A 22,816-nucleotide genomic window follows, 5' to 3' on the forward strand; every position below is an offset into this window, starting at 1 on the left:
ATATTTAATTATTTAATTATATAGTTGTATAAATATATAAATAAAAATATGTATATATAAATATTTAATTATATAGTTGTATAAATATAAATATAAATATATATACATATTTTTTATAAGGAAACAAATATACATATTTTAATACAAACAAATATCTTATCAGGAAACAAATATATTTGCCTAATACAAACAAATATTTTATTAGGAAATGGCATGACAAATTCAATGCAAGCAACACTTTCTAAAGCAGCTATATACACTAAACAACTAATTAGAGAGTGAGGAGACCCTTACCTGACATGATGATGTGCAAATGTACTGCTGAGATTGTATGAGAGTGAGAGGAGCAATGTTTTGCTGCTAAATATGTATGAGAGTTGTTGAGAGAGGTTCTGTGATTGAAGTTGCTGAAGGTGTGAGAGTTGTTGAGGTTCTACGATTCAAGTTGCTGAAGGTGTGAGAGTTGTGTTCAGTCAAAATATTCTCTGCATCTGAGAGTAGTGTGAGAGTTTTTTATTGTTAGTCTAATATTCATTGAGTACGTTCCTAAACAGACAAAACTGGTTCAAAATGGTCTGAGAGAAGTTTTTGTTGCTTGTGCTAGTCTAATATATTCTCTGAATATGTCTCAAAACAGACAAAGCATTTGACATGACCAGACAACCAGACATGACCAACCAGACATGACCATTGCCAGAAGCATAGGGCTTTGAAACTCGAGCCTCTAAGACTCGGTTTCACTTTTAGTAAACCGAGTCTCAGAGACTCGAGTTTAAAGCATAGTGGCATCCACGTGGCATCTACGTGGAACTCGAGTCTCAGAAACTCGAGTTCCACATAGACGCCGCATGGATTTTTGCCACATCAAACTACCTGCCCAAAATCGAGCATTTAAGACTCGAGTTGCTAAAAATGCATATAGTTTGTAAACCGGCCCTACTAACTATATGGTTTGTTTTTTATGGGAAATTACCGATTTTCGCCGAAATATGACTTCAATTGACCCATGAAAGCTTCCACATCAAATACAAGGGAAAAATAGGTAACTAGCATTAATTTCCTAACTATCTAGTTAGTAGTTAAGGTTTCAAAACTATTTTTTTTATAGCATCTCGAGTCTTTTAAACTCGATTTTGGGCAATAACTCGAGCATAAAACGCTCGATTTCTATGCTCTAATTTCTTCCAACGTGGCATAGATTTCCACGTGGGTAGACAGAAATCGAGTCTCTAAGACTCGATTTCTAAGGGTTATACATACAACCAAGTCAGTGAGGAACCAGAACATCAGGGAAGAAATACAACCAAGTCAGTGAGGAACCAGAACATCAGGGAAGAAAGCAGAGAGAAAAAAAAAAAAAAACCAGAAACAGAGAGAACATCAGGGAAGAAAGCAGAGAGAGAAAAAAAAAAAAAAAAAAAAAAAAAAAAAAAAAAAAAAAAAAAAAAAAAAAAAACCAGAAACAGAGAGAGATCGGAGTGGGTCGCGCGACCCAGGCGCCGCTCTGCCTGGGCTCGCGCGACCCACTCCGATCTCTCTCTGTTTCTGTTTTTTTTTTTTTTTTTTTTTTTTTTTTTTTCTCTGCTTTCTTCCCTGATGTTCTGGTTCCTCACTGATTTGGTTTTATGTATAACCCTTAGAAATCGAGTCTTAGAGACTCGATTTCTGTCTACCCATGTGGAAAACTATGCCATGTTGGAAGAAGTTAGAGCATAGAAATCGAGTGTTTTATGCTCGAGTTATTGCCCAAAATCGAGTTTAAAAGACTCAAGATGCTATAAAAAAAAATAGTTTTAAAACCTTAACTACTGACTAGATAGTTAGGAAATTAATGGTAGTTACCTATTTTTCCCCAAATACAATGCTTATGCTCCCTCCATATTAGGGGTGTCCCTGGATTGATTTGGGTTAGATTTGTGCCTATCTCAGACTCAACTTGAACACTTCGGGTGGGGAAGATTGGAACTTGCTACTGACCGTGAAGTGACGCTGGATCAGATGGATTGGGCCTCATTAGGTGGCAGGTGGGTGTTGGTTAGGGGTGGCAAATGGGTGGGTTGGGTCATAAATGGGTTGGGTCATAGATGGGTTGGGTGTATAATTATCCATTTATCCATTTATGACCCGTTTATATATAAATTAATTATCCATTACCAACCCAACCCATTTAATTAGTAACCCACCCATTTAACCCAATATGACTAAAATACCTCTAAAACTACTTGAATACCCTCTTGACCTCCAAAATACCCATAAATACCAAAAATGATGCAAATACCCCTAATCTTCCAAAATTACCAATATACCATTGGACATCCAAAATTATCCCCAAAATCTCTAAAATTAGCAAAATACTCATGAAACCTCTAAAATAACCAAAATACCCCTGATATCTCTAAAATCACCAAATATGCTTAAAAACCACTAAAATGACCAAAATACCCCCAAAACTCAAAAAATGACCAAAATACCCCCGAAACCTGAAAATTACCAAAATACCCCCAAAACCTAAAAAATGACCAAAATACCTCCAAAACCTAAAAATGACCAAAATACCCCCAAACTCAAAAAATGACCAAAATACCCTCAAAACCCAAAAAAATGACGAAAATACCATCAAAACCTAAAAATGACTAAAATACCTCCGAAACCCAAAAAATGACCAAAGTACCCCCAAAACCCAAAAAATGACCAAAATACCCCCAAACCTGAAAATTACCCAAATACCCCTGAAATCCAAAAAATTACCAAAATACCCCCGAAACCTAAAAATGACCAAAATACTTCCAAAACCCAAAAAATGGCCAAAATACCCCCGTAACCCAAAAAATGACCAAAATACCCCGAAACCTAAAAAATTACCAAAATACCCTCGAAACCCAAAAACTAACCAAAATACCCCAAAACCTAAAAATTACCAAAATACCCTCAAAACCCAAAAAATTACCAAAATACCCCCAAAACCTAAAAATGACCAAAATACCCCCAAAACCTCAAAAAAATACCAAAATACCCCCGAAACTCAAAAAATACCAAATATCCTTGAAACCCAAAAAATGACCGAAATACCCTCTAAACCTAAAAATGACCAAAATACCACCAAAACCTAAAAAATCACCGAAATACCCCAAAACCTAAAAATTACCAAAATACTTCTAAACCCTAGAAATTTACCAAAATAACCCTAAAACTAAAAGATGACAGAGATGCCCTTGTAACCTAAAAAATGCTAAAATACCCTTAGAATCTAAAAGATGATCAAAATAACCCCGAAATCTAAAAAATTACTGAAATTCCCTCGAAACCTATAAAATGAATGAAAGAGTCTTAGAACATTTAATTTGTCAAAAATATCCTTGAAACATCCAAAATACCCCGAAACCTCTATTTCGGTAATTTTAGATGTTTCAGGTGTATTTTGGTCATCTTACATGTTTAGGGGCATTTTGGTCATAATTTGGGTTTTAGGGGTTTTTATCGATAATTTTTTTAGGTTTTGGGGTTATTTTGGTCATTTTTTAGGTTTTTGGGGGTATTTCAATCATTTTTTAGGTTTCAGGGTATTTTGGTAATTTTTTTAGGTTTTTGGGGTATTTCAATTATTTTTTAGGTTTTAGAGGTATTTCGGTCATTTTTTAGGTTTATGGAGTATTTTGGTAATTTTTTAGGTTTAGGGAGTATTTTGGTAATTTTTTAAGTTTTGGGTGTATTTTGGTAATTGTTAGGTTTTGGGGGTATTTTGGTCATTTTTTTTGGTTTTTGGGGTATTTTGGTCATTGTTTTAGGTTTTGGGGTTATTTTAGTCATTTTTTAGGTCTTGGGGTATTTTAATCATTTTACAGGTTTCAGGGGTATTTTTGGTAATTTTAAGGTTTCAAAGGTATTTCGGTCATTTTTAAGATTTAGGAAGCATTTTGGTCATTTTTTGGGTTTTTAGGGTATTTTGGTAATTTTTGGGTTTTGGGGATATTTTGGACATTTTAGAGGTTTTTGGGGGGGGGGGGGTATTTTGCTCATTTTAGAGGTTTTGGAGGTATTTTTCTCATTTTGTGGATTTTGGGGGTATTTTGGTCATTTTATGGGTTTTGAGGGTATTTTGGTCAGTTTTTGGGTTTTGGGGATATTTTGGACATTTGAGAGGTTTTGGGGGGTATTTTGCTCATTTTAGAGATTTTGGAGGTATTTTGGTCATTTTGTGGGTTTTGGGGATATTTTGGTCATTTTTTGGGTTTTGGGGAAATTTTGGTCATTTTTTGGGTTTCGAGGGTATGTTTGTCATTTTTTGGGTTTTGGAGGTATTTTGGTCATTTTTAGGTTTTAGAGGTATTTTAGTCATTTTTTGGGTTTCAGAGGTATTTTGGTCATTTTTTGGGTTTCAGGGGTATTTTTTGGGTTTTGGAGGTATTTTGGTCATTTTTGGGTTTTGGAGGTATTTTGGTCATTTTTAGGTTTCGGGGGTATTTTGGTCATTTTTTGGGTTTTGGTGGTATTTTAGTAATTTTTAGGTTTTAGGGGTATTTTGGTCATTTTTTGGGTTTTGAGGTATTTTGGTTATTTTTAGGCTTCGGGGGTATTTTGGTCATTTTTTGGGTTTTGGATGTATTTTGGTCATTTTTAGGTTTCGGGGGTATTTTGGTCATTTTTTTGGTTTTGGAGGTATTTTAGTAATTTTTAGGTTTTAGGGGTGTTTTGGTCATTTTTTGGGTTTCAAAGGTATTTTGGTCATTTTATGAATTTTGGGGGTATTTCGGTAATTTTTAGGTTTCGGGAGGTATTTTGGTCATTTGTTGGGTTTTGGGGGTATTTTGGTCATTTTATTGGTTTTGGGGCTATTTTGGTAATTTTTAGATTTTGGGGGGTATTTTGGTCATTTTTTAGGTTTCAGGGGTATTTTGGTCATTTTTTGGATTTTAGGGGTATTTTGGTTATTTTTTGGGTTTTGGTTATATTTTGGTCATTTTTTAAGTTGCAGGGGTATTTTAGTCATTTTCTAGAAATTTAGATTTTATGTTGTTTATTTAAATTTTAGATGGGTTTAGTGGGTATAAGTGGGATTATCCATTTAGACCCATCTAATTAAATAACCAAATGGATCTTTACCCATTTAACCCAAATATTCAAATGGGTTGGGTTAAGACTTATCCAAATAAAGTGGGTAATGGGTGGGTTCATGGATATGGATAAAAATTGCCACCCCTAGTGTTGGTCAGAGAGCTTGGGTGGGGGGCTGAGATTTTGCCGGATTTGGCCAAGATCTCCTTATATCAGCGGAGAGAGTAAGCTTAAATTTTACTGGAATGGAGGCAAAATCAATGACATCTAATAGGAATATTAAGGAGGACGACAAAGGAACCTTCATACAGATGAGGAAAATGGAGTAAAGAGAGGAGTTTCGGACGAGCCGGGTCTATCAAGTTCGAACTCTCTCACCCGTCACTTGAACTGACTTCATCGGATCTGCATATTCAAGTACCGCCGCCGACTGCCATGCTCATTGGATAAGTCGGAGTTTGGATCAGTTGAAGGTGGGTCTGTCGAGTCCAGTCGGTATGTAGACACCCGTATTCCACACTAGGTTAGTGTCCACAACAGACATAGGGAGGCTAGATTCTAAACTAAAAAAGTCTCTGTGAAACCAATTATTCCATTTAGTTAAAAGATCAATTACCCTCTTTGGCATCACCTGTTGAATTCCAAACACACAGAAGACAATGGTCCACAATGCATATGCTATGTCGCAATGCAGCAATAAAATGATCTCACTACTGCACCTACACATAGACCACCAATCTACTAACATGATTCCTCTCTTCCTGAGAATATTGCATGTCAAAATTGTTCCCTTGGCTGTCGTCCACACAAAGAATGCAGCCCTATTTGGAACCTTGGCACACCAAATGCTTTTCCAAGGGAAATAAACCTCACTCGAGCCTCACTAGGCAACATAGAATGAACGAACATCAAAGCTATCATTACCATTCAGCCAACACCTAATTCTTTCAGGGCCCTCTCTCTTGGTGTATTGGAGTGCAGTATATTAAGAAATGAATCAACTAGCTCCAATTACCAGTCATTAAAATCTCTAATAGGCCTAACATTCCAAGAGCTTGCATTCCCATCATTTTGACATTCCAAGAAAGAGTTAATTGAGGCATCTTTATTAACTGTAAAGGCATACGGTTCTGGGTACATCTTTAAAGATTGATTCTCATGTCACTCGTCTTGCCATAACCTCACTAGGTTACCATCCCCTATCCTGAACTGCTCATAGCTTACAAATCTATCCCAATCCACACTAATACTCCTCCATAAGTTACCATGGACTTTTCTTTTCTTTTTTTCCTTTTATTTTTGTAATACATTTTGTGAATGATTGGAAGAAGTGTCTATGACTCTTTTTATACAAAGCAAGTAAAAATGTGTTGACTAATACTTATGTTACTGTAAGTTAGATTTCTACTTGATATGTCTCCACTTTTCACTAAAAATTGGTTTACCTTTGCTGAAACTGGATTTTTAAGTGAATATGTCTGAATAGATAATTTATCTACCTTTATGCTGCCCCAATGCATGCAGGAATTGAGCTCTTGACATTTGCAACTAATGACCCTCATTGGTCCAATGGAGAGGAAGCAATCAAATCATTGGATGTGAGATACACGAATATGTGGAATGTTATTTTTGAGTGAGTTTTTCTTTTTGGCTTAGTAATTTTGTGTTAATATGTTTTTGTTAGAATTGTGTGGTTCGATGATTAAATTGACCTTATCCTATTAGCTTAAGCATTTGGGACAATCAGTAATTTGACATAATATCAAAGTAAGAGGTCCTAAGTTCGATCCTTGTCTCCTCTACTCTACCTCCCATTTAAATTTTCACATGTTGGGCCCAAACGTGAGGGGGAGTGTTAAAATTGCATGGTTAAATGGTTAAATTTACTATATCTCAATAACTTATGCTCTTGGGACAATCGGTAATTTAACAGTTTTCTTTTTGAATAATTGAAATGTTCATGTTTTTTATAAACTAGAACTGTTTCATTTCTTTAGTTTGTCCACTGTATAACAGAATAGGTTAGTTATAGATTTTGAAGTTGATTGTTATATGCCATTTGGTATCTTTTCATATCTTTCTTATGAAGATGAGACTTTGTTTTTCTGGTGAAAAGATGTGGGTTAGCTTCCATGGTTTTTTTTCCCCATGGGCTTTCATTCTGTTCGTACATCCATTTTCAAGCACACATTTTTCTGTTCCTCAAAGAACTTCCACTTATCTATTAAAACAGCATTTCTTTAATAATTTTGATTCACATTGTTTAATTATTTGTGTTATTTGCTTGCAGTACTGATTCAGAAAGTAAAGAACATACTTTCTTGGGGCAGAATAACTTGTTCGTTTCAAAGAATTATCTTTCTCAGTAAGTCAAAGCAAGTCACATATGCTTGCACTATCATCTGCCAGTTTAGATGGTTTCTGGTGTTATGTGGTCTTCTACAATCCACTTACTATAATTCCTGAGTTTTATGAGTCAGCCTTCTTTCTCATCCTTCTGCTGCTGCTCATAAATCGCTGTAGTCATGTTAGAAGGTCAAAACATTTATAGCTCTCTTGACTAAACAAGAAGTTAATTATCTTTAAATTATAATGTCAAATTTTCCTGGATTTATATTGACAAAGGTTGAGTTGTTCAAGTTACTAGTGGACTGTGGTTTTACAGGTTAGATGGTTTATTTCATTACATGTGCATATTCTGATTTGAACTTGGTTATTGAAAATATGAGAGGCTTAAAAAAATCAACAGAACATGTGAATTACAGAGTGAGATGTGCAAAAAGTCATATTGAATATCAGTAATGACTCAGAAATCTAGATCTACTGCAATAATATTGTAGCAGCAGTACAATAGTAAAAGTACAAAAACTGGAGCACTACCCACAAGTGAACAAATATTATCCCAGCCAATTTTTTTGACCTTTCCCTGCCTTAATTATTATTATTATGATATATTTGGTTCTTCTATCACTCTGGAAAAATGGGAAATTATTCATTGATTAGGTGCATGATTTAACAAGTACACACACATGCTGATATATGGACATTCAGTGCTATGCAAACACTGATTCCAAATGCGAATTAAGTCTCTTGTTGTATATGTAATTAATTTTAATCACCTGTACATATGATGCTTTTTGGATGAAAGTTCATTCATGCTCCTCTCGCTCCTCCGCCCCCCCACAACCCCCCCTTTGATAACTGAAACTTCGTTCATGCTCATAAACTTGTTGATCATGATTATACGTTCAATCTCAGCCTTCTTTTTTCCCCTCTTTTTCTATGCTCTGATTTAATTTTATAAATTTCAGTTTTGATGAGCCCTTCAAAGATGTTTTCTATCCAGAAGGGGATCCTGATGCTGTTTGTATCAGTAAGAGAGACATTGAGCTTCTCCAGCCAGAGAGGTTCATTAATGATACTATCATTGACTTTTATATTAAGTAAGTGAAAATGTTCCAAGGGTTTCGCTATAGTGAATGTGTCTGAATCACTATAGTTTTGTTTCACGAGGCCATGTTTTATTTATTTGTTTATTTATTTATTTTATTGGCCTTGATCAAATCTTATATGCTATTTAAATTTATGAGAAGTGGTTTGTGCATACGCATTCATGTGCAAGATCTCTACATAAACAAGAACAACAATCAAGCCATAGTCCCAAAACTTTGGGGTTGGCTATGGATCCTCAACAAACTAATCAAAGTTGGATTCATGCATTCCGCTATTCTGTCCTAGCCAAAGTCATATTCTCTGTCTCTTACTTGACACTCCTTTTTTACTACTTCTATTAAGGTTATTTTAGGTCTCCGTCTACCTTTTTTTTTTTTTTTTTTTTTTTTTTTTGTTTTTTTGTTCCCTTGACTTGAATCATTTCAAGCACTTCACCCTCATCTTTTCGTCAATTATGCCCACCCCTATTTTAAAGCTAATTTCCTCATTTCAGATCCTATCTTTCTTTGTACTTTAGCCTATCCATCTTAGCATTCTCATTTTATGAACATGCTTTTTAATCACCCAACAGTCGGTACAATATAGCATAGCTTTAAAAGATATTTCTTATCTATTTTTTGTTTGGGTTTTAAATAGTAATATTTATTTGCAATATTTTTGTCTCTTTAATGCTGCTTATACAGTATAACTTATGATGAAGTTTTCATCTTGGAGCTGCAATTTAGGGTTACTTGTCAAGAAGTTGTAGCATTTTCAATTAAAATACTATGTAGGCACCTAGGAGTCTGATTAGGACTATCAACGGAGAGCATGACAATGAAATATTTAAAAGATATGGGAGCAAATGTAGGGGTCCTTGCTTAGCATTTGAAGCTGCAGTGTAATTGCTATGAATCTAAGCAATTGCAAATATTTAACAGTGGTGGGCCTTTGACACCAGTTGATATTAGTATGCGAAACCTCCCCTGCTTTTGATTTAACCATCCCAATCTCTTTCACATCTCTTGTCCTTCACCGATGTCAGAATTTAAGGCATTTGAAAACAATTCAGGACAAGGAAAGGTGAATGCTTCTTAATTACAAAGGCAAAATTAAAGTTACCAAATAAGGTTTTCTTTTTTGTTTCATGATGAATCTAAGCAAAAGCAATCACAAATTATGAACTCTGCTGATTTATGTATTGTCCTCTTTTGGAAGATTTTTCTTTGCACACCTCTATGATGACCTTAGGCTTTTGTCACCATTATATTTAGCCACCCCTACTGAAAATTTTAAGCATTTCAATCTCTTATAATAATGCTGATTGATGTTCTATATAATAGCCCCTTAGTTCGTATGAATTATTTTGATTAATAAAAATGACAGAAAGCTAAATGCATGAGTGGTAAGATTTAGTTAAAGCAGTGTGCCTTGGGCTTAAGAAATGATTTTTGAATAGGTGTATTTTTTTCTTATCAAGTTGGAATGTGTAATGTTAGAGTTGAAAGCAAGGAAGCTAGTTTGAGGAAGTGCCGAAATGCCAAAATCTCTTCTGTGTCCATGTCCAACACATATTGGACACAGATCTGTTGGGGACACACACATATGCATGCCCAGATAAAACACACACACACATATATAAATATATCTTTGGACATAGTTGGAACACGCCAGAGACACGATCTTGACACAATGAAGTGAAAATTTGAAAAGAGAGGCAAAAGATGGATTTTAACTACCCAGCAAAATTATGAACCATTGATCAAGCTTCTCAAATCAAATCAAGGAAGCACGGGTGCGCCGTTTTGGCCGGTGCACTCAACTCGGATTTGTGAGGACGCAGCTGCACACGCGTCCATCGACGATTTTTTGCGGCTCGATTTGGTCTGAAATAATCTGAAATAGGACTCAATATGGGTCCGATATGGTCCGAAATGGTCTAAAATTGGACCTGATATGGGCTGAAAAACTTACAAAAAAAAAACGTTAATTTCAAACTTATCTTTTATTTAGTTTTAGTTTCAAACTTTCGATATTCTAATTTATGAACATCATGTAATGGTTATGTATTCACTTTATTATCTACTATTGCTATTAAATTGATATATGTTTATCATTATATGAAAAAAATTTCTTAGCAATATATACAGAATAAAAATAAAAATATATTTAATAATTAATTAATAAACGTATCCTGTTGCACCCGCGTCCTGCTTTTTCAAAAATTGTCATGTCGTTGCACCGCACTTGAACCCGAATCCGCACCCGTGCTTCCTAGAGTCAAATTGACTCCTCTTTTTCACCCCAATCAACTATCTGCTCTCCCTCTCCCTCTTCTTTTTCTTGCTTTGGGTCTAGTACCTCACTGCCTCTGTTACACAATTTTCTTTGGTTTTCATTCATGGTTTTTCCAAATTTTACCAATTTATCACTTATATCTTCTTCTTTTTTTGCCTAAGTAGCCTGTATGTTTGTTATGAAAGAAAATATACCATTTTTTAGTCACTTAAAGTGTGTTTAGATACCATTTATTTTGTTGAAAGTAAAAACTTATTGTTGAAAATACTGTATATTAAGGTAAATGTTAGTTGAAATAATACAGTGGGACCCATGAATAGTATTAAAAAGTGCAGTGGGACCCATGAATAGTAGCAAAAATAAGCTGAATAGTAAAATAATTTTAATTTTCTATCCCAATCCAAACGCACACTTAGTTTGTATTTTATTTGTACTCTTAACATCATTTTATAGGTGGCACTTCTTTGCTATCTGTTAATTTCTTTGGCAGTAAATTCTAGATATATTTTCAAACATTTTGATGGTTTTTTATTTTGAAAAGCTTAGATAAACATAAAATATGTCTTAAAATATATATTAATTAATTGTCATGTTGCTGTTGTATACTTGTATCCTAGTTTTTCAATCGTAATGTTTATATCGTGTCTCGCCCGTGTTCTGCGTCTATGTTCATTCTTCCTAGGTGAGGCAGTATTTAATGAAATTGTCTGGTAGTATGGTCGGGAATTAGAAACTCAAACTTAATTAATTTGTTATTGCATGTCATCAACTACAAACTACGAAGTATATAAATCATGTGAAAAGAAATTAAGTAAAGAAAATCAGCTTCAGTTTTGGTTGGGAAAAAAGATGAACATAGGCATTTTGTTTATAAGGAATGTCTTGTTATCTTATGACTTAGTAAATTGTCTCAATGGTTCACGTGTATACATTAACAAAGATTCTCCTTGGTATATTTATTTATTTGAAGCCTGATAAAATTTATGAATTGGCTATCTTGTGAGTTTAGTATAATGGTTCTTTCCCCCTTAAGGCACATACTAATACATTCAATAAATAATTGTTTAATGTAGCTCTTATTTCTAAATGCTAAAAGATACCATCTATGAAATCTGACCTGTTTCAGACATTTGAAAAATAAAATTCAACCTGGGGAAGAGCATAGGTACCACTTTTTCAATAACTTTTTCTTTTGGAAGCTTGCTGATCTTGACAAAGATCCTTCAAGTGCTTGTGAAGGCAGAGCAGCATTTCAACGTGTCCGTAAATGGACAAGGAAAGTGAATCTTTTTACAAAGGATTACATCTTTATTCCTGTAAACTACAGGTCAGACAGTGGCTGCACAGATAACTCGCTTGTACCACTGAAGAATGACCTCTTATTGTATTGCTTTCTAATTTGGGTTGTTGATGCATCTATGTGGCAGTCTTCACTGGAGTTTGATTGTCATCTGTTACCCTGGTGAAGTGGCTAATTTCAAAGGAAAGATCTTATGTGATTATCACTCTGTTATATTTTCTAGTCTTATCCCTATATTCAATTTAGAGCCATCTTGCAGATGAAGACATTGAAAACTTGCCCAAGGTACCTTGCATCTTGCACATGGATTCTATTAGAGTAAGTCACAGAGGCCTCAAAAATCTTTTTCAAAGGTAGCCTGCCTGCATTTCATGTTCATAACTATTTTCCTTCGTTTATGTGAATGAGCTTTGGCTCAAATGGCACCCTATCTTCCAATAAGAATGGGTCATTTTAAGGTTGTGGGTTGGTTTAAAACCCATTGGGTGTTATGCTACCTTTTTTTTATTAGACTGCTCACCTTTGATTACCTGTTGTCATTATGTTTTTGGCTAGGTCCGTGTTTAACATATAATTTCATTTTTGTATGGATAATTTATTGTGAGAGATGGGTTGCAACTGTAGTGCCGAAGTATACAAGATTAAATCCTCAAAGATAAAAAGAAAATTAAAAGTGCAATGAAGAAAAATAATCCTAAAGTGACAAGGAGAAATTAGAATCAATTTCTTTGCAGAATGTAAATTATGAATTTTCCAATTTAATATTTTGGCCTTTCTTTTGTGTGTGTATGTGTTTTTTTTAAAAAAAAAATTATTTATTATTATTTTTTTTTTTTTTTAATTTTAAAAATTTTTTCAGTCCCAAGAGATTTTGTTGATGAGGCCAAAATTGGCTTGTGGGAAGGACCAATGCTATAGCATAGATTCGTAGTTTCTTTGAGAAGTTCAGAAACTATTTTGCTTCATGAGTCGTTTAATCTCAAATATTTGAGAATAAGAGAACTAGATTATTTTAATAGACAATGACCAGCTTCATTTGTTTGTGATGAAATTCCAGCTACTTACGCGAAGAGTGGAAAGAGAGGCATGATCAGACAGCAGCTGAGGTTTCTTCAAAATTCTTACATTTGTGATTTGTTTCACTTGAGGTATTGCCTTGATTTTTAGTTTCTGTGATGGATATTCTAGAATTTAGTAAAGAAACAATTGCTTCCTGAGATTAAATACATAATCTCTTCATTGAGTTAACCTTTTCTTTGTGGATGTAGATGTGCCATATATTTACTGAAAAAGAGTAGATTCTACCTTTTGTGTTTCGTTAATTGCCTTAAGTGGTACATAATAGGGAAAATGGACTAGTTTAATATGGACATCATCAAATTTTGGTATTGTACAATGCACAAATTAAAAAGTGATATTATTATCCTTTTACTGCATCAAATATGTCTAGACCAGTATGAAAACTCACGGGTTTGCAAAGTAAAGGGTACACCAGCTGATAAGGTTCTGATCTTTTCTTTTATTAATTTATTCCTTTTCAACTGGTTAGGTTAAGTGAATGAGGTGTAGTGAGAGAGCTTGTACAACCTTTACAAACGAAAAGTTTGTTCGATACCCCCCAAAACCCCAAGTAATAGCCATGCTTTTGCCATTTGATTATTGCATCTTTAGAATCTTCATTTTTTTTTCTATTAAAAAAAAACAAGAATATTAACTTCCATTTGGCCATTCCTTCATTCACAGAATATTATTTGTCCTTTGCTCCTGGTATTGCCTGCTTGTGGCATTGTCAGACAAAATGATGAATCAATCTATCATTTCCATAGTATGATGCTGCATATTCTTAAAGTGGAGCTTGGGGAAAAAGTCTTTCCACCCCTAGCAAATTTAAAATTGTTGCTTGATCACCTGTGTCCCCTCTCCTTGCAAATGCTAAAGTTCCTTTGCTAGTTTCACCACTTTCTGTAGGTCATTCTAGTATTTAATTTCATTTAAATGCAATTGTCTGAAGAAGTCATATTATTAGGAACCGTCATCATGAGCTGAAGTAATCTATTATTCTAATAAAATATCCTTATATAAATAAATTCATTATCAGAAATGTGCCTTTCCTATCATTTCTATAGGAACACACTGCATATTGGCAATGGATAGCTGATCACATTTGTACCCTCTCCTTGCAAATACTACAGGATACAGCTGTGCTAGTTTCCCCAATATCTCTAGGTTATTCTGTTGTTTATATCCATAAATGCCATTTTCTGAAGAAGAGCGCCACACTAATGGAGCTGTGCTCAAATATTCCTTTCTTCAGAATGGTTTATGCTGTTTGTATATCTAGAAATGATTAACAAAGTTGGTTTTACTTCTCCTCTGCAGTCCCCCATATAATTTCAGAAGTGCATCCCATCCAACTTCTTAAAAAAAAAAACTTTATTCAGCTCACACTCAAATCTTAATTTTTCCCCAGCAGAATACTCTACTCTGTCACCAGTTCCATAAGCTGCGCTGGTGCTTTTGTGTCACTGCTCCAAAGCATGCTGTGAATCATCCATGGTTGTCCATAGCACCGTTCATACTTTTACATCATGGTTGCTTTCCTAGTGAAATACCTTCTACAGATTAAGGAAACAAATATGAGTTTTGTGCTCAGAAGTGCATTTAGGTTGTCAACCTGCGAATCTCTTAAAATCCAGGTGTGGGAAATTATGTTCACCATTATATTTTGTGATTATTATATCATGCAATCACTAAGCCCTAGTGTATGGCTTTATGCATGGTCCACCAAATAACTTCCTAAGCCTGCACTATGCCTCAAAAGGTCAGATAGTTTAGTTATTTTATTTGCATAGAAACTCTAGGCCTGGTTAAGCAATCTAGAATTAGTGAGAGTTTAAGATGTGCTTGTTGCTTGGAAATCAAGTTATATCAGTTCCTTCAGAACCAAGAAATTCTCTCCAAGCATTGTTTGATGGCTGCCTCGCATTGTTTGGGAGGGACAGGAATAACACCGGTGTTTTGAAGATATTGAGAGAATTATGTTTGATCTCAAATTATTTTTCTTTAGAACTTTGTTGGATTGGATGTCAGTTTTGCAGTCATTCCTTATGGTTTGTTATTGAGTTGCTAGATTTATGTAATTTATGTGATTGGTTGTAAGGTCCCCTTTTGTATATTTCCTATATGGTCGGGCCTTCTTTTTGATATTAATAAAAATAATATCATTGCTTATCAAAAAAATAATAAAAATTCTATCTTAACAATGCTTCATTTGGTGAATGGATAAGTGAACTCAAAGGCTTATAGGGTGGAAGAAGTTTTTTCATTCAAAGGGAGGGAAGTTCACTTTGATTATTGAGAGTACGCTACCCTTGTTTGTTCTCCTTTGAAGAAGGGAGGGCTGAAGATTTGTAATCTTAGTACATCTAATCAAGTGCTGCTAGGTAAATGGCTATGTAGGTTTTAAGGAGAGAGGGATTAGGTTTTACTGTGTTATTTTTTTTGGATAAGTTTATAATATAAATTATCAAAGGAAGATTGACTGCGTATTATTTGTTCCAAATATGATGAATTTTAAGGGGGATACCTTTTCACAACATATAAAACTCTCAGTGAGGGACAGCACACTAATTTGGTTTTGGCATGATTGTGGTGGTGAAGGAACTCCTACCTGAAAGATACATTGCTTGAATTATTTTGGATAGCACCCAATAAGAATGCTTTAATTGCTGTCCAAACAAAATGCAAAATTAAAATGACAAGGGAATATAAATGAGTCATGCATTTTCTCTCTTCTTTGGATGTTCACAATTAAAGGCAAGTAACCTTATTTAAAAGGAGGGAGTGGTGACTGTTTGGATCAGCAGACTATTGTCACCCTCATTAAATAATATGCATTATTTAATATTATGTTACATTATCAAAATTCCCTCCTTGATTCTGTTACCTCTGATTTTGCCCAATTTTGCATGGAACCAAAAGTTGACATTGTAAGGGAATGGAATAAAATCGGGCATTCTCCCTTAAAGTTGCATTCCATTTATTTCCTTTCCTGTTTTCCCCCTTCCTACATAAGCTATAATTATTTCTTCTTGTTAGTACATACATTGAATCACCTAAGCCCTTCTTAAAGGTTGTCTTGTAAAGCCAGTCCACTTGTAACATATAGAAGTTTAGCATCTGTTAAAATTATTCTCATTTTATCAATGATTCTTAGCTTTTATAGACTTTGTGAAAATTATTGTTTCTTTCACTTTTTGTTCCATTTTTTATTCAGCTACCGCAGCAGGAAAATTCATTTGATTGTGGTCTTTTTCTACTCCATTATGTGGAACTTTTTTTGGAGGAAGCACCTATTAACTTCAACTCTTTTAGGATAACAATGTCCACCAAATTCGTAAGTGATCTGATCTCATTTCCCAAACATTCGGTGAGAATATCATCATATTATTATTGATTTTAATGTATTATCTTTAATAATTGTCAAGTTCACAAGACAATAGGATGTGACATCTTTTCTTTTATTGGTAAGTCGCTCGTGCACCCAGTGAGGTTTTTTTTATTTGGGTAAGTAAAAATAATTTAATTTGAGGCAGATTAAATAAAGTATACATAATAGAAAAATCTTCCACAATCAGAAATCACATGGTCAAATGCAAGCTATCTAAATACCCTAAAAAGGAACAGGAGGTGATGCTGCCTAAAACCACTGTCCATGCAAGCAGATATCTAAACAATGGCTGCTTGATGGCATGAATTGGATGCTCTTGAGTATAAACCATCAAATGTTCTGTTGTTTTGCTCTCTCCAAATTGTCCACAAGATGCATAATGGGGCAGCAATCTAAGCTTTGTAGCTTCAATGACTTGAAATCTCCCTTGCCAACAACTTAACAGTTGAACCGGAGTCTTTGGCATCGCCCAAGACAATCCAAATGGTGAAAATATAAGGGACCATATATTTCTTGCCACTTTACAATAAATAAATAAAAGGTGATCATTTCCCACTATTCTTGCACATGCAACATTAACCTATAATGATTATGTTGCGGTTCCAAAGATAATCACTCTTAGGATTTTATCCAACGCTACCTAAGCAATCAGAGGCACCTTAACACACTATAGACACCATAGAAAGAATGAACAATAATCATTATATTATGGTACCACCATTAGGATTTTATCCAACGCCGCTGCTCAACAAAGAATGAGATCTTCCGACGCACCTTAGCACACCATATTTTTCTTCAAGGATAATTAGCCCCCGTAGAACCGCTCAAGACACCTTAGAAATAATGGACATACATGCACCCGGTGAGTTAACTCTATTACCGAACCCTTCATCCTATGTTGTAAGGAGAAATGAGGTGCCATCTGAAGTAAAACTCATTGTTAACAAAATTAACTTATTTTTCTTGAAGAGAATTACATTGCTAAGGACTTAGGAAGCTCACTGATGTAGGTAAAACCAAAATGATGTAATAAGAAAATTTATTATAATAATAATAATAGTAGAGAACCTAGGAGTCAAACACCTAGGATTGCCTAGAGTTAGCACCAAGCGAGAGAAAATATCTTGGAGTCAACACCATTGGGATGATTTCAGTAGAAATTTTGTTCTTCAAAATAAGCCCCTTTTAAAGGAGTATAATGCTTTGCTTATGTAGACCACTAAATCCAATTCTAAGCAATATAAGGAATCCTAATTCTCATGGATGTAAGGAACCTAATTCTATGACTTGGGAGATACCAATTATTGAATTTAAAAAATACTGTTGACTCTAGGAAATTAATTTAAAATACTAATAGCCCTATTAATACTAATACCCAAAATACAGTTGACCAATAAAAATACAATGGACTCCAAAATCAAGTAAGATTATAATAATAAAAAAAATCTTTCCTTGCACTTCCTGCATAACTGAGCATTTTGATGTGTTATTATCCCTCTTTTCTCTGCCCACCAGCCAAAAAAAAAAAAGGCAGTATGAATCCATGACTTTCATACCCTGCTGTAAAGGTATCACATTATTTAAAAGCTTCTTTTTTTTTTTTTTTTTTTTTTAATTTTGAAAAGGAAGTTTTTGATGATGATTTCATTTTTTATTTTATTTTATTTGTACTTAAGAATAAATTTATTGAAAATGGACTACTTTATGCCAAAAAGGGGCATAAAGTAGCCAAAAGAATTACAAAAAAGCAAAAAAAGAATATGGACAAGCAGAAAGCGATTCTATAAATATATATTCAGGAAGCTTTACTATTGCATCATAACCAAATAACTGTTTGTTGATTTCTGTTTTTATATTTTTTAGTTTTGCTGCATACTTGCATCCTTAGTACACTTCCTGTGTATATGAGGGATCATTTTCATTTCATTCTCAATAAAGCATTATATTACTTATTAAAAATAGAGAATTTTTTGTGAGTTTTAAGCAAGGTCACAAACAGTGTATATTTTTCCAGCTTAATGGCAAGTGGTTTCCACCAGAAGAGGCTTCTTTAAAACGTGCTTGTATCAGGAAGTTAATTTATGAAATCCTTGAAGATCATGCAAAGAAAGCTCCGCTAAAATCCTTGTCACTCCCAAGAAACTAACACAAACCTTCTAGAAATTGGAGTAGAATTTCTTGAGGGGACATGCATTTCAGCAAATTCATGCCATGGAGAATTCTTTGGTTCTAATGATAAGCAGAGGTTTGAAATATCTAATGCTGTTTCCCCTCAAAGAGTACAGAACTTTAAAGAATTAGGATTTTTTTCGAGGGAGGTTTTTGAGCCAGGAACTACTGGCAGGTCATTTTCTGATGAAATTATCAGAAGACTGCAGATCATCATGGGAGGAGCATCATGTCACCAATAGAGGTAATAAAAAAAATCATGTACTGACTAGAAGCAACTTCTTCTTATGTCCTTAAATATACCACTTGGTCTTGCTGGTTTTAGAGTGTATGGTTGTAATGAAAAGGTAGGAAACGTGACAAGACTACCTACACACACACACGGCATGCTTACATATTCAAATGGAGTACTTTTATGGGACATATTCAAATGGAGTACTTTTATGGGACTTTGGCCAAATGTTGGTGTTATGTAGTAGTATTGCAATATGTGCCACTCCAAAATTTCAGCTGATTCTACACTTCTCTGATCATGTGATACTTCATTCTAAAATCCATGAAGGTCTTAACATACCATTCAATGAGCCAGTGTGCTGGGGCCCTTAAACCAATTTTTAGATTCATCAAGTTGTGTATTCTTTGACCATGAAATTTGTACCAAAATTACTAAAGAGATCTGACATGCTTGGTAACAGGATGTTAGTTATTAATGGAATTATTTTCAGGTTTATTAGAGTACTGTCAGATCAACTAAATTACTTGTATTATGCTTTGCTTGAAAGCAGGAAGGTGAAGAAATCTGTGAGCAAATTGCTGAGTCACTGTTAGATGTGGAAGATTGTCAGCGACAGGCTGTATTTGCTTCTGAATTACCCTCAACATCATGTTTTGGCAAAGATTTTAAAGAGTTGGAGACTCCTTGGAAGCAGGGATTCTCTAAGCATCTTGGAAAACCTGATGAAGGGAACTCACTTTCTGGAATGCTTGTCGGTGGATCCCAGTATTTGCTTCCAGAAACTGAGGGAGTGAACCATCTGGAGAAAACAGATAAACCTCAATCTTCTTCAACCTCAAGTGAGGAACTCATGGCTTGTGTTGTTGAGGATTCTCTAGAGGCAAATGACATGTACGATCAAGATGAAAGTGAAAATTCTCCCTCCATTCAACAGAATATTATTTCCTTGTCTGATCAAGAGGTTGACTCAATTGAAATCATTAATGTTAAAGAAAATATTTCACCATCAAGCGATGAAGATCCGGAGTGGCAATTAGATGAAGAGCAAGTTGAAAAAAGACTGAAGCGTATGCGGCAATGTAAAAGACAGTTTGCAAGAAGTCTGTCAAAACAACTGCATTATTGATGGCCTTCAGTATAGTGTTACTGTTATTAGCTGAGAGTTTGTAGGATTAAGTATATAAAATAGGAAAATAGAGCCCTCCCCCACCTTATTTCACACAATAGGATAAAATGAAGGGGGTTGTTTGGCATCCCAACACTTTGATTGATATCAAAGCTCTCATGTAATATATTAATATCAAGTTTTTACAGCAGATAAAATAAATAATAATAAAAAAAAATAAAAAATAAAAAATGAAAAAAGCAAAGTTTTTATAAGATGGGCTGACTTTTGCCTTCCTGACTATGAGAACTCAACTTTCCACTTCAATATTTTTCTTTTTTCTTCTGGTTTAAATTGTTTCTAGGATTTTATGGATGACATGATCAGATTACTTGCCATACTTCATTTTAGATAAATAATTTTGCCTCCACCACTGTTGACTGATTGGGGCTCATTCACGGCAACCACTTCTGAAGCCCAGGATATTGCCCCCAGCATCTCTCCAACGACACCAATAAAATAATCGCCTGACATTGTTGATGGTATTCTTGGCTTTGTTAGTCAGTGATTGTGAGAAATCAGTCGCATAATTCCAGCGATTCTTGGCTTCCATAGTCTCTTTTGTAGAACTCAAACCCAGACAATGCTGTCCTGAACCTCTGTTTTGGTTGGTGATATCTCCTCTCACGTTGGACTGGTGAGCTTAGAACACTACATACGGCTAGCTAGGACTTGTGGACTCGTAATTCAGTCTCATACGCACGTCGGGACTCTGCACCTTTTAATATCAAACTCAAAGCAATTAGTTTTGTAGAATGCATTTCCCGAATTTATCTAGATGCTCCAAAGAAATGGTATATCATTCCCAAAAAAATCCTAGCTAGCCGTATAAAAAAGTCTTGTTTTAGGAATAAAATTATATTCCTATTATTCTGAAACGCAACCTTAGTTTTAGGAATAAAACTCTTCCATCAGTTGGAGTATTCGGATTTTCTCTCCAAAAAAAAAAAAATGTTAAAGTATCCGGATAGCTTTAAACTTTCTATTATTAATTCTTAGTTAGTAACACTACTATAACATCATATATAAGCATCATGTAGAAGACAGCTGCTCATATTTTTGTGAAGGCTTCTTCGTTAGTTTCAAACCAAGACCAAAGAATTCTTCATTTCACGAGTTCTTTCACAATGTCGTCTCACATTCTCTTTCTCCTACAATTCTAAAATTAATTAGAAATTATAATTAACTTGATTATAATTCAAACTTCTTCATCTAATAGAAATTCCTCCAAATCTATAAAATTCTCAATTTTTCTTCACGAAGTGAAATTCAACGACCTCCTATTTACTTTCTGGGGAAACTTTTCCAATTCGATCCACAGTCTAATTCCCATGTAAGTCTCTTTCTTGTTAACCTTGTTTTCGTTTATGTTTTTTTGTAGAGAGATTTAGATTGTTCTTTCTTAATTATTGAATTGGGGCTTCTATTCGGTACTACTTTATAAAAAATGCTTATCATTCTGGTTAGTTTATAATGATGCGGTGATTACTTCGAGGTTTAAAGCATGCAAACTCTTTTTATAATAGTTACTTATAGGTTAAATTTATATTAGATAGGATGTTAGATTTTTTTTTTGGGGTCAAGTTAGAGTGTACATGCAGATACTATTCTTAGATATTACTTTGATATTTAGAAAGACTTACAAGAAGGTGAGATATACTTATCAAGTTAAATACAAGGTTTTCAGACATGGACCGTTCATTGAACCGTAAAAGGAAGAGGTTTAAGGTTTTTGAGGTCGAACCGAGGTCGAACCGTGATGATGTCATAATTAATTTAATAATTATTTTAAATATATATAAAACATTAAATTAATAAAAAAAATAGAAAAATTAACTAAAATAGTCCAAAACAAGTATAGATAGTATTTTTTATAACATAACTTTCCTAATACAAATAAAAATTATTAAATTCTAAAAAAACATAAATAGCTATTGAGTTTTTAAATTATTTTTAAGTCATGACAAAGCATACTTTAGTACCCAATAATTTTATTTTATGAAACCCAATAAAATAGTTAAGAGGCAAATTAGTTTATTTACTTATGACCAAGCCCATTTGACTGTGGATCTTTTTTTTTTTTTTTTTCAAGCCCATTTGAATAGTTACTGTTCACCATTTATCAAGAATTAAGAAAAAAAATATATCAAAAGTTAGATCTGACTCCATGCATTTATGTTAAAGTTAAATAAATAACAAAATCCAAGGAGAAGTGCTTGACAACAGGCAAGCATTATATTGTGACAGCAAATAACTGAAGCACGCAGCAGCAAAGAAGTCTCCGGAAGCAGTGAAAAAGTTTACAACATTTTTAGCAATATTTTTACAATAAAATTTATATAAAAAATTATTACTAGTTCTAATTTAAATTCACCATTAAAATTATTTTTTTACTCACCAATATTAACTAATAACAACTTATTATTTAAAATTTATTGTAAAATATTGTGAAAATATTATAGTACCATTTAATTGTGATTTTTTATTCTTTTTACTTTCTTTCCGTCCATACGTTTCTTTTCCTTTTCCTTTCTTTTTTTTTTTTCTCTTGTTTTTTTTCATCCACACACGTATCCCCATCCCTACTGACCCACTCCTCTCAAGTCTCATCATGGTTTTATTTTTCTAGACTCTTCCTCCACTATCCACAGTGTCTTCTCTGCTTTTATTTTTCTTTCTTTCATCTCTAGCTCTCTCTGTCTCTTCCTCTTTCTG

At 34.0% G+C, this 22,816-nt stretch overlaps 1 pseudogene; it reads left to right on the forward strand.

Annotated features, from left to right (window-relative positions):
- LOC126704874 (probable ubiquitin-like-specific protease 2A) overlaps window positions 1-20,247 on the forward strand; it is a 29,675-nt pseudogene extending 9,428 nt beyond the window's left edge.
- Window positions 20,248-22,816: the final 2,569 nt, after the last annotated feature.

This window comes from Quercus robur, chromosome 11 (assembly GCF_932294415.1).
Source record: "Quercus robur chromosome 11, dhQueRobu3.1, whole genome shotgun sequence".
Lineage (NCBI taxonomy): Eukaryota > Viridiplantae > Streptophyta > Magnoliopsida > Fagales > Fagaceae > Quercus > Quercus robur.